We start from the raw sequence: 18,257 nt of genomic DNA, 5'->3' as shown, positions 1-18,257 counted from the left end.
GCTAACCCTCAGGGAAATAATTGGGAATGGGCTGACCGTTCCCAGCTATACGCTTTCGGCACCTACATAAAGTTTAATGAACAACGACCCGAGCCTCGCACAACGATCCTTTAGATAAGTATCTCATTCTCTTTTTTCTCGATAGAAAAAAGTAGCTCATGTTTGTGCATGTCCGCATCTAGCCGAGTCAGAGGTGGCATCCAAAACCAGTTTTGTGCATCAAAATAAATCAGACCTTTCTCTTGCGCTATTTTATTTGTACTGCCACCCTTTTCTCCACAATGACTCCAACAGACTTTGTAGGAAATCTCTCGTTGCAGAATTTCCATAATCAGTTACGTTAAAAGAGCAAAATTAATCTGATTTCATATTTTCTATCCTGTGATACTGAAATTCAAATACTTTGCTCATAAAGCTTTACTCAAAGTTATTCTGCTGCCATCCCTCTGATTTTAATGCATATTTTATTTGGTATGAACATTAGAAAAGCTACATATCATTAAAGTCATGTAAAACAAACCCAAATTAGAACTGACCAATTAGTGTTCTTTCAGCCTGTCTAGTTAATCCACGGAGTAAACAAACACCACCATCATTAATTCATTCAGATTTTCAATAGCTTTTCCAGAAAAACAAAACCCAGCATAACCCAAACAAACAACCTCCCGCTATGCTTCATGAGACTTTCAAGTGTTATTTGAATTCAATGGCCAATTAATTATTTGGCCTCCCAGAAAAAGCCATCTAATTCCTTTATTTTTCTAACTTGTTTGTGAAAAAAAAAAAAAAGGCCAATTAAAAGAAAATTATCATCTCCACCATGACGGGAAGCTATAAAATACCATCCTCATTTTAGCCACTACTCCCGTGACCGTTTCAAGCTTCCAACACCGCACCGATGGGTTTCAGCGGAGGTTTCTGAGACGGAGACCTCAGTGAGCTCCCTGGTACTTGTCTGCACATACGTGGCCTGTGAAGCCGAGCAGCAGTATATACGTGCCTTCCTACGGAAAGTTCTTTACCCTTTGCTTGTACAGAAAGCTCCTCTGCAACGGTCACCCACCCTTGTTAATGCCACTACAGACGGACAAAACGCTCGCCCCGCAACCTGTACCAAACTGAGTCTGCCAGAGCAGCGCAGCCTGCAGCCATGCACTGAATAGCTGAATTAATGCTAGTTTTAATTCATCTTTCTGAATCCAAAGTGATCTGAACCACTTTGCTGTTCAGAATTTGGAGGCAACTGCTTATAAAGTAAATTAACTGTAGACAGAAAAACTCCCGGACTAAAGCGGAGACATGCTCATTCCCCCTTGTACCAGTTTCCTTGTGCGTTTAATTTTTCATTTGGTTTTCATACAAGCTCTGCACCCTCCCTACGTTTCACTTACAGCTAATCACTGTCAATCATTCCTCCATTTTACTGTGTAGAAATCGGGCATAACGCAATATTCTCATTAAAAATACTGTTGTTATATGACACAGTTAAATGCAAAAACTTTCCCATGATCATTAATTGTCTGCTAGCATGTCATAAAGCTAATGCATGTATTTATATTTATTCTTTTTTAGTAACAGGAAATCAAGATACTGCACAGAGGTAAACACTGTTGCACTAGAATCCCTGCAAGCACAAAACCAGGCAGGCAGGCTCTCATGCTGCTGGATTTCTACAAAACCAGACCTATTCGTTTGTAAGCAATGTCAGAAATTTTTGTTGTTGTTGTTGGTTTTTGCTGCTGTTTTGGGCTTTTTGTTTTGTTTTGTGGTTGTTTATTTTTTTTTCTTCCAATTGTTACTTTAACCCACCAGAAATAGTTACCTGGAGCTCATCGGTTATTTACTGTGTCGATTCATGGTTAGCTTCAAACAACAACAGTGCACAAGGACAGAAAAAGTGAATTTCCCTGAAGCTGCAGTGCCTGGCTAGCTGGTATTTTCCCAAAATAACAAAATTATATTCATGCGTTCATTTCATCTCATGGCAGAAATAATGCCTACGTGAATAAAGGTACCTAAAACAGGGCTAAGAGGAAGGGGAGGGGCAGGAAGACGCTGTGGGCTCGATCCTGAGAGTCATGGGACCACCACAAGGCGCCCAGCAGAACAGGTAAACCCTGGTTCTGGTAATAAAAACAGAACAAACAAAAATCAGGAGAGCGAAGCACACTAAAGCAAGAGCCTGGGAGCCAGGACAGAGGGCTGGACATTGCCCGAGATCAGCAGAGGAGAGGAACAGGAGCTGAGGCGTGAAGAGATTGACTTGTCCAGGATGGAGAGAAAACCACATTCACTGAACAATTTTAGTACCACATCTCTTTACACTTCACCCCATAAGAAAATGAGGAAAACACAGAATCTAGTGGGTCTGCTCTCCCGCCTCTGTGGCCCCGCTCGCCCAGAGGCACACCTGTACAAACCAGTACGGGTCTCGCTTGACTTGCTTCACTAGGGTAAACTGGAGCACCCGCCTCCATAGATCGTTCTGCATACACACCGAGTCAGTACATACCGCTTGGCAACTTTGCCAATCTCTGGTACACAAAATTAAAACGTAACCCCTACTTGGTATTAGTTAAGCTTTAAACTTCAAAAAGTAATTTCTCCCTCCATCCTGGAACATCTCTGCAACGTAGCTGTCGTCACCCCTTTGGTCTTGTGCCTCTGATAAACCTAGCTGGGGCAGAGGTCCCATGCAGGGGGGGTCAAGGTGGCCTCTGCGGGGTTTTGACATCCTCATCCCCCCTTTGCCTTCAGCTGTAACCAACCCCACACCCTGATGTCTCGTGCATTTGCCGCAGCAACTTTGTTAACACCTTCCACCCACCACCTTTCCACGCACCATCATCTCTGCCGCTGTCCGTTTCATTCAGTTGAGATGCTTTAGTATCATTAGTTCACCAGATGGCAAATATTATATATGATATGAAATAGCGTATTCGATATCAGTAACTGGGAGCTAAGGCAGACCTCCTCCTGCTCCATCAAACCTCTCACCGCCTGGAGATCAAGCTTCCCTGCAGACTCCTCTGCTCCTTCGTTCATCTCTTCATCTGCTGTGCCTGTTGGTAGATCCAAATGCCTCGTCATCTTGGCGTTAGAAAGTCCGCTTTCCCAAGGTACAGAGTGTTTATGGAGTATCATCAGTAATTCAAGTGTCTGCCAGCTAAGAGATGTTATCTCCAGCATAGCTGAAGAATACCTCAAAATCATGCTCCAACTCATCTGCCTTAAACTCTTACATACAAAACATGCTAAAAGCAGATGCAGTTTTCAAACTATACCCCCCTGATTTAACCAGTTGCTTAATTTTCACACATGAATCATCCAGCATTCCACAGGCCACGATATATAGCTTTCATTATGTCACCACTGACATTTTCACTACTGGAAGACTACGATTTACTGGCTTTCATTAGACCCGATCTCCACTCTCAGTCCTACTCCCCACTTTTTGAGGAATCCATGTCTGATCAGTGAAATGTTGATCTGACTTGAAAATACACTGCTCTTCATCTACAAATTTCTCTAAAATTGACCCTTTCTGACAATTACTTCCAATGCTAACAGTAAGCCTATACCGCTATAAATAATGAGCCCGAGAGGACATCTCTTCCTCCAGCCTTGGGAGAAAACAGGCTTCCAGCAAAGACACTCCACAACCATAGCCACAACGCTACCATATTTTTACCACAACAAATACAAAGGAATGTTTAAGAGAAAATAAAACCATTTTCTTTAAAACATTTGAACTGAAACTTTGTACACTTCTGCTTTCCAACTTAAGCACTAGGCCAATATCATCATATTTCATTATACATCTTTCCTAGCAAAGAGCTCCCTAAGCATTGAGAAACCTCCTCCAAGAGGCTGAAGGCTCCTTTGCATTAACAAAACATTGCCTGCGGGTCAGCACAACCAGTACTGCTGTCCAAAATATACAGCTAACAGCACAACCAGGCCAGCAAATTTGGCCCACACCATTATTTGAAAAGACAGACAAAAAAACCACCAGACAATAAGTCAAGCACTAGTAAGAACTGGTTATTTGAAAGATTTTACAGATCATTGAAAACCTGAAAAAAAAAAAAAAAAAATTTTAAATCAGCCTAGAATAAAGTATGATAGAAGTTTACTCCCTAAAGGCAACAGAGAGGCTAACTAGCAAATAGGCTGAAAATTCAAAAATCTGACTGGTCCAAAGGATATGCGAGAACACATCTGATGGGAAGAATTCCAGATTGCTTTCTATGGCACTATTTTAGTTAATTTCTCTTTTATATGTAATTGAGACCTCATGAAAAATTAAATCAGGCCAAGGTTCTTACAGAGAATGACAGCCTTTCCAAGAATATTATAGGTAAAACACAGATTACTTGACAACATCTATGATATCCCCAACATAGTCACCAACAGATACACATTTTGGCACTGAAAAACTGATTTAATTTCCATAACGTCCAATTATGTCACAAGTCACCGGCTGTAAAACAATCTACGTGCTTAAATCCATGTTGGGTTCTAACTAAAGAAAAAGGGCATTTTTGTTCTCTTTTTAAGTAAAACATGCACTAGCTGTAAACATCTCAACCAACCAATGCAAGACAGACATTAAAAAAAGAACTATAAAGAGTAAGACTATATTATGGAGCAAACCAGCACTATAAATAGATAGCAAGATTAGCTGATAAAATTGCTGGTTGCAATGATTATCTATTATAATCCCAGGCAGGGGCCACAGGAGCAACAAGAAACAGTGCCAAGCCAGCGAGGCTCACCATCAGCTGCCCGTTCAACCCAATACCTGGCACCTCCAAATGGACCAGAGTGCCACGACCAGAGAACCTTTCCCTTTAGTATCTGGGATCTTCCCATAGAATTTGTGAAGAGTCATCCCATCCTCACTCCCCTTTCCTATTTGTTTCCTTCTTTTTTTCTTATGAAAAGCAGTTCCTTATCCACGATACCTTCACTGGTACATCCCATTTCCAATAATTATTCTCCCTAAATAACTCATGGTGGTTAAGAGGACTGGGCTAAAAAAAAAAAAGAAAAGAAATAAAAATTAATGCTTACCTAGAGAGGGACCTCTCTAGATGCTGGAAGAACCACCTGAGCAGGCGGCGGCCGAGGCCGTGCAAGGATGCTCAAGGCACGGGCACTCGTGTGCACGCCCGGCTCCTGCTCCAGCCTGGCATTTGCACGCAGGGATCACCGGTAGAAGCTGAAAAGCGTGCGGTTATCTCTGTGATCACACCCTCAATGCTCCTCTCGGGGGAAGTCTGCAGGGTTTGCTTCTATATTTAAGGGTAAAGCCTTGCTAACTCCAAAAACACGTGGAAACCAGAAATTCCCAGGAGAAGACACTTCACTTGCTCCATTTTCCTCTGGTATTCTGGTGCTCGGTGCAATAGCGTTTGGGGCAGCAGAAAGCCTTCCACTGACTCAAATACCGGCTCTGTAGGGCCGTTGTGGCATTGCCCAGCGAGACGAGCATCCTCCCGCAAAGCCCGAGCGAAGACCGGCGCCGGCGAGTAAGCTGCGGCACCCACCCGGACCTGGCACCTCTTACACCCACAGCAGCTTTACACGTAAGCTCATAATTGCAGCCGCAGCTCCGAGCACCACAATTACGAATACACGCTAAAATTAGTTTGCTCACACCCCACTCATCCAAGCGCTGGAGCCAAAGCAGTGCCGTCAGGTCTGGCACCAAGGAATCATCACATTCTCACCCACCGACAGCCAGGTCCCTCGTCTGCAGCATAAAAAGACCCTCACAATACAACAAGTGCTTTTAAAAATATACCTTTCTGCAGAGAAGGGACAGGTAACCGAAGAAATCTAGGCCTGCCGAGATGCGGCTGGATAAGGCGTGCAGTAACCAAGCCTCCCGAACCAGGGGAACAGTATCTCTCTGAACTCCTTATAAAGTTATACAGCAGCGTGAGAAGCATCAGGAATTAATTAGAAAACAGGTCGCCACATCTGATCAGGTGTCTGCTCTTTCTGCTACAGCTTTGTTTACAAGGAAGACAGGCACCAGACCTGACTCCTCCAGAACAAGCTGACAACTATTGCTCTATACACGCTACTGTGGAGGGAAGAAAAAAAAAAAAAAAAAAAAAGCAAAAGCATTGCTCAAGATAAAAATGTTAGGGGAAAAAAAAAAATACCGGATAGAAGTTTGTAGAGTTTGCTCTTGTATTTACTCTCTGCGCACATCCGTGCCTTTTCCCTTGTGCAATAAAACTGACAGGAAAACAGAAAAGGTCTCACTCCTCCACAAGTGATTTGTTTCTTCCAGGTTCGCCCTCTATAAATCCTAAAACTTTGCACACTGTAGCCATGAAAATTATTCACCTGAGAAGAAAAAATAATCAGTGGTTTAAGTCTTTGCTTTATATTCTTTCAGCTAAAAAAAAATTAAATAAAAAATCGACTTTACACCAGAAACAAAGTAGCTACAACTCTTGCAAGCTAAACTGCCATATGTTCTTATCTGCCAATGTAAATTTATTATTTTTTTAGCGTAACTGGAAACACGTGCAATCCTCATGATTACAATTCTGCCATAAATCAGCAGACCCAGGCCAAAGCGGAGGCACCGCACCGGGAGATCAGGTGAATTTTCAGCAGAGGGGGACGGGGCCGGCACCCATCCCCAGAGCACAAAACCCGTAACTTCATCCCTTCTGCTTGCTTACACGCCAGTATCCGGGTCATTGCAACAGTTCAGAACATTTTGTCTTCCTTCTCAAAGCGGAAGAGAAGAAATAAGAAAGTGTGCCACACAGCCTTCTCTTGTTATGACAGACTTGCACAGATATTTCAATTTTTGATTTATTATCGAGGGGGGGTTGGTTTCTATGAAGCTCCAAGCCATGCTGCTGTGCCAGAGATATGATGTCATGTAACTAAATTTCTGATTCCCCGCCAGTTTGAGCAGTAACGTTAAATGAAGCCAAAATAAGCTTCCTGTGCTAAACTGGAAACAAAAGAGCACATTTACAACGCTGCCCTCAGGGTTAATAGAAATATATATGTCTAACTCAAGGCACAGTTACCATCTTATCGCCCTATCAGCTTCTACGTGCACAGAACAAAAATACGGCGTGGGCTCTTACAGAACGTGGCTATATTTAAGTCAGCGCAGACAGACGCAGAGAGATTTCCCGACAGCGGCGGGCAGCAAACCACCCGCTCCCATCTGCCCACCGCAGGACGGTCCTGCCCGGCTGCTCATCTCCCAAACGTGGAACGCGCGGCGTGGGGTAGAAGATGCGACCTCAAACCCCGACTGGAGACAGAGGGGTTACTGTTTGTTTTGAATTACGAGACATCATTTGGATCTTAATTTAACACCACCGCCAACTGGGCCTGATGGCTGTAGGCACCCGGGAGTTTTAACCACAATTAAGTCAAGAGTATGATTACGGGTGGGATTTGGAAAGAGTCTCCAAAGTCGATGTTACGACTCACACCAAGGCCAATGGCTGCTTAACTTGAACAGCATTTTACCCGCACAGACGCGCTCTGTTATCGCCCAGCTGTCTCCCAGCATCAGCCGTGGAGGATGTCACCCCTGAAGAACCGGGATCTGTGGGTTCATCTCACGCAGCCTCAGCTGGGTTCGGCAACAGCAGCGAAAAGTGGCCAAAGATCTTTCTTTAAGCAATCTCAGTGTGTCATTTTAAGTGTCAGAGCACCCAAAAATTTCAGGTGACACTGAAAGTGCCGTATTATACAGTCAAGTCTCACGTCTTGCAAGGTCTGTCCATGGGACATGACTTTTCTAATACTTCAATGGCACCTAGCTGCTCTTCCAGCAACACAAGGCAGCTGCTGCGTGCACAACCACACGTGGACCCAAATATGTCCCGTGTTCAACAAATCTGACAAGGTGGACCTGAACCCCAGGAGATGGAGCTACCAAGGACTAACAAAATACAGATATGTACACCTCCTGGAGGTACAAGCAGACTTATTGCCCCACTGGAGACCACAGTTACGGCCTCACTCCTGAATAATGAGCCAATTTTAATGGAACTGTTGTGAGACACGGTGCCCTAGGAAATACCAGGTTAACTGGCACAGATTTGCAGCTATTTTGGATTTGAAAAGAACAAGCAGATATTAAAGTCTTACTTGAAACGACTAAGAATAATGTAAAAAATCCAGCAAATGAATGGCGCTCAGACAGATGTAGCTAAGACTGCTAACTGGTGGTCCAGCCCTGCCAGATGCTGTTGACAGCTGCTGAAAGCACATGCAATCATTTCCAGAGAAATCACCTTGAAAATAATCCTCCCTCAAGAAAGCTTATGATATCCAATAAATGTAAACCATTTTCAGACATCCATAGAAAGAAGAGAACTGTAAAGATCTTGGAAAAGCAGTTATATAGTATGGATGCTGATCAGAGGAAAAAAAAAAAAAACAGTGAAGACAAAGGCTGGCATCAATGAACACGGTTATCAAGTATTCTAGACCAAATGGGACAAAACTCAACCAAACGGCTTGAAAGTCCTCTCTGTTCCTGAAGATGCTGTATGCAAGCTAGCAGGCAGGTATGGGGTCAGCCTCAGAAACGTGAACCTCCACTGTCAAATCCATCAACCTGTCATTGAACCACAAATGCCAAAGTGAATTTGGATACCCAGTGCACATCATTTTTCCATCATCGGAAGCTGTCTGAGAGCTTATGAAAGGCAGGAGTCCTTCCCTGCCTACAAAGCAAGTTATATTTTACTGGAAGTTACCATATTTTTTTTAAAATTCTACAGATCACGTGTGTGCTAAAGACATCACCAGAACTTGCCCTGTTGGATAACAGCAACAGCTCAGCTCCTCTCCTTGACTCACTAACCATCAGCAGTTAAGCAGTAAGATGCACTGGTGCCCACAGAAGCTCTGTGTAGCTTCCACAGCTCTATACAACAGACGTACCAACACATTTGTACAAAGACGTTTTTCCATTCACAAAAGCAACACAGAAGTGTAGCTGCAAGACTTTAAAACCTCTTTCCGTAACAGGTCCTGTGAATGGACACCAGATACAAGCCTGCTAAATACACAACGGTCTTGAATTGAGATCAGAGTCAGAATTATCACAGCAATAAGTCTCTCTATAACAAAGCAGTGGTTATAATGTTGATCCTACTTTTTGGAACCACAATATAATTTTTATTTGCTGGCATCAGACAGAGCCCTTCATGCCGATTTTGACTGCCAAGCCAGGCAAACACCCTCAGAGCATAAGAATTAAAAGGGAAAAAAAGTGACAGACGTACAGTGCTACACACCTTGCATGGCAACAGTTTGGTGCGTGGTCCAAAGCACCAAAACCTGTACTAATCACCTTGAGCTCATTAATTTACAAAGCTTTGGCCCAACTGTATCGGCTGGCAGATAATCAACCTTTTAGTTGATGTGATTCAAACTAATCCACTAAAAGGCATTTAAGAGCCAGCTAGGAAATCAGTATTTTTCTATTATTAGAAGCACTAAAAAGTTTTAATGACATCAGACTCTCATGGTGAGGGAAATAATACCCGGCTCCATATGTGAGGATTTCCCACCTCAAATCCATGCACCGGATCACCCAATGGTTACCCCAGCATTTCTGTACCCTTTCACTGGAGATGGCAAAAAAGCAATCTAATGCAGCCTATGTCATTTCTCCCTTTTTCATCCTTCTTTTTCTGATCCCATCTTCAGCATGATTTCCTAGGGAAAGGAGGATTTTGCCATCATACGGGAGTGCGTGTCATTATGCGCCTTTCCATTCCCTCCCCCATCCAAAGCAACACTCAGACCCATCGGTGACATTCAGCCAGGCTGGACATGAAGGTAGAGGCTGGGAAATTAATGAACACGCACTGGAAACATCCTCCAAGTGCCTCAGTTAAGGAAACACTGCAGCTTGCATTAGTACCTCAGTAGACACAAACACACACACAAAAAAAACCCCAACCCAAAAAAACCACCAAAACCCACCCCCAAAACAAAAAAACCCAACCCCAAACCCAACAGACAAAGACAGAGAGAAAACTTTTAGGTGCCCCGATCATGGAAAAAATTGAATTACAAACCACAAACCAGCATAAGACACAAAGCCGTAAGAAAGCAGGCTTCATCAGACACGGGGCTCGTGGTCTACTTGGAGCAAGGCACATCGCTGGCTAGTTTACTGTCAGACTGGGTCATACTCAAAGATTTTTATTTCTTCGGTTCCAGAAAGCCAGAGGCTTGTTGTCTGAACACCAAACCAAATAACACAGATAAAATATTTAAGTGTATATAAAATTCAACCTTTGTTAAGCAGGTAAATATTCATTGGTTTAACAATGTTCTTGGCTGCCTCAACTGAAATTTGCTCAATAAAGCAGTACCACAGAAAAACGCTCATGAGAACAAAAACAAAGGAGAAAGTCTTTTTCCTTTCTGCCACTTGAATATCAGATCTAGAACCAAGGTATACCAAGGTAGAAGCTGTTTAAAACCTCTTCTATCTGGGAAAAAGAAAGAAAATTATGATACAAATTTTTAAAACATTTTAAAACCACAAAACCCTCTCTGTACTCTGCTATACGTTAAAGTAGCGTACAGTTTGGTATATGCAAACTAAACTCTTGTTGAAAACAACGTAATAGCAATGAAACTTTCATACTTACACAGCAGCTTGCCCGATGCTGGTAAAACAACTTTAAAATCTTTTCAATCCTTGAAGACCAGCTAACAAATAGATTTATTTTTTCTATATACATACACACACACTCATCGTTCAGCAGAGAGAGGAGGTAAAAGGAGTACGACAAGAACACTTACTCTTTTCTTGGGCTGGGGGGAATCAATAAGGTTTTCACTCCCCCCAAACTACTTCTTGTTGTTGACTCCCTTGGATGCTCTGAAGGACCACAATTATTATCCACCAAATGAACTTGTTTGGAAGCTATGTAAACCTACCCAAAGTCACAGTCGTTATCCCAATGACACAGGGTTCAAGTTCAATATATACAGTTGGTTCTGAAAGACATATCCCTACCCTACGCTCACCCGCTCCTCCAGCACCGCTCGACACCGTGGCCGAAGACGCCGGCCACCACCGTCGCCAGCCCCTCTTATCTCGCTGACGACAAGCCTCGCTGGGGGCTGGAATCTCCTTAAGAGAATGAACACATCTCAAAAGCTATTAACTCTTAATATCTGCAGACCGGCAGCTGCTTCTGCAGCAGTTTAACCCCAAATGCTTTTTTTCTGGAAAGTGCGCTCTAAAACCAGTAGGGATTTCTATGAATTCCAGCCCTGTACTGGTTTAGCTTTAGTCTCTTGTTATATTAACACAAGAATCCCAGGAAAACAAACCGCCTCGGCTACATATTTAAGTCCTGCAGGCTTTTGACAGCTCTTCCTCATCAGCATCCACAAAGAGCTCAATAGATGTAGTAAAAATAAAGTATGTAAAAATAACTTAAAATCCATTAAATATTTAGACATACACAGTAGCACAATAACACTATTAGCCAAACTGCTCATGAAAACTCACTAGTGCTCATGTCAAAACCATCTTTATCTGAAGGTTTGCCTCGTTTATGAAAATTCAAACAGTCTATTTTATTATGCCATAAACTTATGTGGCGACACTGAAGCAAATATCATGCAAGATGGGTATTTATAAAACATATATGAATCGAGTCTAAATCAACTGCACATGCACATCAGAACCATCAAAACGATTATCCTGCCTAAGCACACTTTACCGATCAACTCAAAGCGAGCATTGCTGTAATTTAGGGAAGCCTTTCCAAAACAAACACAAGTATCACGTGTTTCATCCCTGACAACATGCATGAGAAACAGAGTTAAACATATCACAACATATCAGCGGCCACCCGATCAGATACCGTTTCTGCTTATTGCGTTGAAATAAAGTACACGCGCTCACCGGAAAGGAGCGTGCGAGATGAAAAGGTTCAAGTTTATTTGGGATGCTGAAATTAAACTGCTGCTTCTTGGGATTTTGGTCGGTGGAAGCCCACGAGACCGTACGACTTTAGCAACAGATGCACAGAGCGATATCTTAAGATGCCAAAATTTTATCAAGGACTTCCATTATTCTGGAGACAAGAGCTATTGTTTCCACTCACACATCAGTGCTATTTTAGGAAACTGGTTATACACACAATTGCCTAAATTAGTTTCTATTCAATTATTCAAAAATAACATCTGAAAAGTAACCTAAGTGAATCTACTTCATTTGCTGCAAAAATCACAGATGTCATTGTGAAACAACAAACAACTGAAAAGCTGCACAAGAAAGCTTGGAGCTGGCAAACAGAAATCCAGTGGTTTAAGTGAAGAATATTTTGGTTTGATTGCCCTCCTCCTTCCTACCAACCTTATTTTCAGGTGACTGAAACCTTTATGGCATACCTTTACCTTATCTTCCAAAACACAACTATAGACCCACATTATTTACTTTAAAAAATCCCCCCTACAGCTGATTAAACTCCAGAAATGAGCTTGTCAGGTCCCTGCCTCCACCACCCAGACAAAAAAACCCCTGATTTCCGTAACAGTAATGTGAATATTGTGGCATTAAAGGACAACAAGCTGCAATCACCCTGACTGCGTTTCAGTACGAGTGCTGGAAAATAGCAGACTTGCATTGCGAAGTGATTTCATCTGAAAATCTCTGCACGAATAAAGGAATGATAACAGTGAAAGGGAACGGGGACTGGAGTTAGCAATTTCCAACTATTTCAGGGGGGAATAAAAAAAAAAAAAAATCAAACACTGACACAGCAGCAGTTGATGCAAGTTCCTGTGAAAAGCTATTTTTTTTGAGGAATTGTTTTAATTGCCCTCGGCCACTTAACAGCCATATCTAATAAGCTCAAAATTAGGGAAGGTCATGAGTATGCAGCCTTCAGCATTTCTGAATATAAAATACCAGGAAAATACCCTGTTTGCCTGATTTCCAGTTTTCCCTTCGCTGCACTATAAACCGATTTCTAAACCCCAATAATTTGGTCGGTTGATCTGTTTACATACTTTCCTTCTTTTGCACAGCATGTCCCTTAGTACAGAAACACCCTTCCCCATACAAACCTCAGTAATTTTGTAACCTGCCTCATGCTGAAATATTTACATTAACATTTTGCCGGCCAAATACCTTCAGTATACAAAGGAATCATCTGACAGCTAGTCAGTCAGCTACCTACAAGTCATAATTCGTCTGTACAACAGCTAACGAGATGAAAGCAGATACACACAAAAGCAGTAGGTTGACTGCTACAAAGTAATTGCAGGCAGAATTCGATGACAGTAATTTATGTAATTCTGTTAAAGGAAAGGCAGTTTTATAGGAAGAGAATGAAAGGTCAGATAAAACCCCCAGAATTTAAATAGAATGCACAAGGAATTTTATATACTATGTGAACACATAAAAGGAAGAAGGACACGATAAAACTCATAATTACAATTGACTCTATTCCTCCCATCCCCTCCTACCATATTTAGCAGTTTATATAGCATATTTAGCTGTTCATATCTAAAGCCAGGCAAGGCGAGCCCCCGCAACAGCTTACTCAGAAACACACGCCGATGGAGGAGCACGCAGGATACTGGATGTCCTCATCCTAAGTACATCCCAATATTTAACTTCAAGGTTTCCAAGAAGAATTTTCTGAGTATTACAGCAAAGTAAAGTCCTGGCACGAGGCGCAGCTCCTGCTGGGTGCATCTGCAGTATCCCTTCTGAGAGACACCCAGTCTTAATGCCCTGCCTTGGCTGGGCTGCTGTCAGCCAAATAAATAGCAATATTGTGGATTCAGACCGAATCACACCCCGCAGCACTAAAGAAGGGTCTGAACGGGGCATCACGTAGGCGCAAAGCTGTGCAACGTACCAGCGGCAGTGCCATTTATAGAGAACTTTTCCCTTTTTTAACACCTGCCAAGTGATAAACCATGATTTTATTTGGTATACAAACATCAAAAATATTTAAGAATTTAAAAATTATATATGGTCCGTGATGAAGTAGCCCTGCGTACATACATACACCTCTACCATGGAACGCTCACAGTTCCACAGCAGCTTTATAAAAACTCTATCCGAGACAATAAAGTACCATCTATGCACAACAGACCAAATAGTGGCACTTATGGAAAACGATGATTATTGCTGTGAACATATGGCGACTGAGGGATAAGAACTACGCTCTGCTCTGAGTAGGTCACACCACACAACAAAGAACACGGTAAATTCGCCGGGTGAAAATGGGCATCTAAGGTCTACTACAGCTCTCGTAATACTTGGCAGCAAGGAAAACTATGAAGAATTATTCACTTTATAAGAGAAAGAAGGTTTTCCAACAAGCAGGCAGTCATGTCGTTCAAACTAACTCGTCCTCCCCCAAAAATCATGGAATGCAAAATGATTAAAAAAAAAAAAAAAAGACAAAATAAACGTGGGATATATTTGTACTCAGGTCCTTCCTCACCAATTACATCCCAGGAAGGTATTGCCTAGTGTAAAAATCTATTCAGAGTGCCAAAGAAGTACCAGCAATTCTACCTCACCGCCTACTTTGTGCTATTCTCAATCAATAAATACCTTCTTACAAAGGGAAGATACCTATCAGCAATGGAGATATGCCATGTTTTACCCAGGGACCATGTCAGCCACCCTAGGATTAAAATAACAGTTTGTTTTCAAGGCAAATGAGTTCATTTTAACTAAATATGTCTTACTGAGCTTTATCAAACCAAACCATCAGCCGCACCAATACATACTTCAATCTCTTCTACAGCGTTCGCCATCGCCCAAGCTCGGCTGTTGTATCGCTTGACCCCTGTAAGTTGTTCTGCCTATTCCATCACATCAATTTGACAGTCACTCCGTGCAATGTGGGGGCCAGGAAAAGGAAGGGGGGTTATAGCTTACTGCGGTCAGGTTCATACATGGCTAAGTAACATCTTGAAGGACGTACAGCGATTATTTTAGCACTCCTTAATCCGCTATACTTGCCGATCAATCCAGTCTCTAACAGTAGCGGGAAGCCTGGACAAATCAAGGGATTCAGACTTGGGTTTCCATTGGAAAACTCCAGTCCTACTCATAACTTATTCTATTTCCAAACTACGTTGTAACTCGTGCTTTACCTTTCACACCAGAGAGTCGGAGGAAATCAGACTCAAGATCAGACACACGAACGCCAGAAAATTAAACAAGCGGATCACAGATGCATAAATCAAGTTTTAGATTTACAGCGAACAAGTCTTCTACTGTAATACAACCAGGATGACTTTTCAAAAGTTTTTATGTCAGCACTGGCCTGAAAAACCCCAGTGGAAACTCAAAGGGTCGGATTCCCTCCCTGCTGGCACCTCCCAGGGCCGTAGGGGAGGCAGCAGGGTTAGACCCGAGGACCAGCCTGATTAAAAGCCTGTCCTCAGTGTTTGCATAACTAATCAGTTGAGTGTTGGGACTCCTTTTATCAGAGCAGTACTAATGACCTAAATCACTATTATTATTGCAGCGATCACCCGCCCGTAAGCGCCTCACCGATGATTTATTTTTACCTCATTCCACAGCAAAGCAAACGTGGATCTAGTGAAGAAACCTCCTCCTGAACCCTCCTCTCTACCAACGCACGGAGCCTGCAAGCTCATCGCTCACTAAAGCAGAAACATCGACGTTTTCATTTCAGCTATCCTTCCTTAAGCCCTTGTTACGCAGCGGACGGCACCCTTACATTTCCACGCCAGAAAACCAAACACACAGGTCTGAAATCCTCGGGGCTCCGCAGCCGGGAAGCTGGGGCAGGACGCCGGAGCCAGTCTGACCTCCTGACACCACCGTCCAGCAGCAGCCCTGAGCTCTGATGCATCGAGATAGTCGTATCTCTGTGCAAAACGGGGCTTCCACCACAATAAAAGCAAAAAAATTCAACAAAGATCGTTCTAAAGGTATGTTAATGGCCACACTGGGGATCTCCACCCAGTTCATGCTGAGATCTTTGTTATTTACCATTAATTTCCACAGAACAAGCTCTCTGAGGCAACATAATTTTTTTTTTTTTTTTTTTTTTTTTTTTTTTTGAGAGAGAGAGAGAGAAAATACATATATTGTGGCAGTTCTGCCCATTGGAAGTTCACAATCCACGATAACCATCAGCCCCTGTGCTCTGGCGTGGCCTTACAACAAATCTCACATAGACAAAAAAGACGAACCGCAGCCCTTCTGCGCAGCCTGGACTTCTGATGCCATAAAAACCAACAAATACACACCTAATGATGTACCGTGTTACACACAACGGATACTCCTGCAGGTATTCCCAGAATTTGGGCAGGTTTTCATACCTGTTGATATCGATTACCAACAAGTAAGAGTTTCCAAAATATAAAAGAAATCACGCAGGTGTATGAAAGAATTATACAGCTTGCCTATTGTATTGGCAAGTGATGTCATTTAGTGTTTTCCATTGCACTAGCTATAGATCGTAATTACAATTAAGAAACTGTTAATATTCCCTCCAAAGGCAGCGTATTTTAGCAGAAAAGAGCGCATGCACTGGCTGCAACTGGAAACACAACTATTTCTCTAAGAAATTAATTTGATTTTTTTTACATAGCGAGATTTTTTTAAATAACAAGGAAGAGCGGGATGCTTTTTTGCACCAGCGACGCGCTTCTCCTGCAGACTCACAACGTACATAACTATTTCATTTGCTTTGACATGGAAAGCAATCTGTAAAGAACTACCTTTTGTAAGCAGACCCTCAACAACAACAAAAACAAAAATCAATCAAAATCACACCTCTGCTACCCTACCAAATCCAAACAACCCAGCCGGGGAGCGGGACAGGACCAACCAGCCCCGTGTCCCCCCCCCCTCACTGCCAAAATCGCCCCGGAGGACCCTCTGCATCCTCAAACCGCGCTGTGCAGCCAGAGAACATACCCCCCGCCTCCAAAAAAAAAAAAAAAAAAAAAAAAGAGTCTGCGGTAAGGGGGGGGGGGGGGTAGCAGGGAAGGGGGGATTCCAGCCCCCGGGAACAGTGAGGTTTTACCTCTCACCTGACACAACACCCGGCAGGTTTTTCTAAGCATGTGTCACCCGAGGTGACTTTTAAACCAAGCAGATGGCTTTTTTTTTTTTTTTTTTTTTGCTATAATAAAGGGGAAAAAAAAAAACCCAACAAAAAAAGAGATTTTGTGTCATAAAGAGACCCGTACCTTTGTCGGCTGTCTTTCCCAGCTCGTCCTTCAGGGGGTTTCCATCGCCCCCCGGGCAGAGCCGGTGGAGGGGGGACCCCCCCGGTGCACTCCCTGGGTGGGGGTACGGGGGGGTACAGCCCGGCCGGTGGGTGCCCAGTCCCGGTGCCCGGTTGCCGGCCCTGGGTTCGCCTCCCTGCCGGGGCCAGCGGCAGCCACGCCGCTCGGTCATGGAAGGAATGTGCCCGCTGCAGCTCTCCTCTGTCGGAAAGGGAAGATTAGGATCTTCGCTGGGCACGGATTGTGCTGAGCTCTAGTTTTCTTTCACGCTTCATTAAAAATTAGATGCTGGATTATTTCAAGCATATATACAGATATATCAAACAATTACGTTACTCTTCTTACACAAGTCGCCTTTGTTTCAGGAAAAAGAAATAATAATAAATATAAATAAACTACAGACAATAAAGCATAAATTCAAAAGCACCAGAAGCTCTCGGGGAGAGCAGCCAAAAGGGGAGAGGAACGGCAACCCGCCGCAGCGTGGCACGGCCGCTGCCCTCCGCGGCAGAGAGCCAACCCAGCGCCTCGCCAGCACTGGTCAAATATGAAATATAAACACTCCTGGCTGCGGGGTTACCTTATTCCCAGCAGCTTTTCCACTCTGAGGGGCCGATGCTGCCCTTCACAAGGGTCAACACCGAGTGATTTCTATCTGCTCCAGCTGGGAGCGTCTCTCCAGCCATGAATCATGCTGGTTTATCCCAGCATAATGTCACAGAACGCTTTACTCAAGCAAAACTCCATCTATGAGGCTGCGGGTTTTCATCTCTTGCCAACTTCAAGTGGGTTTTGTTATCATTAGAACAACGTAATTACGTCTATCTCCCTATATTCAAGTCTGTTTCTCAACAGACCGAACATAAATACCTACACGTATTTAGAGAAGCATAACATCACATTTTAGCTCAGTTAAGTGGCTTTTAGGTAACAAGCAATGCCCCGTCCCCGAGAATGCAAAGATTAGATAACAT

General features: G+C 43.1%; 1 protein-coding gene across 3 annotated transcripts in view; it reads right to left on the bottom strand.

The window, feature by feature from the left end:
* LYPD6 (LY6/PLAUR domain containing 6) overlaps positions 1–18,004 on the bottom strand; it is a 36,043-nt gene extending 18,039 nt beyond the window's left edge. The window contains exon 1 of one of the 3 annotated variants that reach the window (XM_052793168.1): positions 17,239–18,004. The gene's annotated coding sequence lies outside the window, so the exon portion shown is untranslated. Of the gene's footprint in view, positions 1–13,592; positions 13,702–17,238 lie in introns of those variants that run through there. The other 2 variants (XM_052793167.1, XM_052793165.1) reach the window with 2 other exon arrangements.
* Between the last annotated feature and the right edge of the window lie 253 nt (positions 18,005–18,257).

Source organism: Harpia harpyja, chromosome 7, assembly GCF_026419915.1.
Source record: "Harpia harpyja isolate bHarHar1 chromosome 7, bHarHar1 primary haplotype, whole genome shotgun sequence".
Lineage (NCBI taxonomy): Eukaryota > Metazoa > Chordata > Aves > Accipitriformes > Accipitridae > Harpia > Harpia harpyja.
The sequence above is the reverse complement of the archived record's forward strand: the minus strand, read 5'-3'. Positions and strand labels throughout refer to the sequence as shown.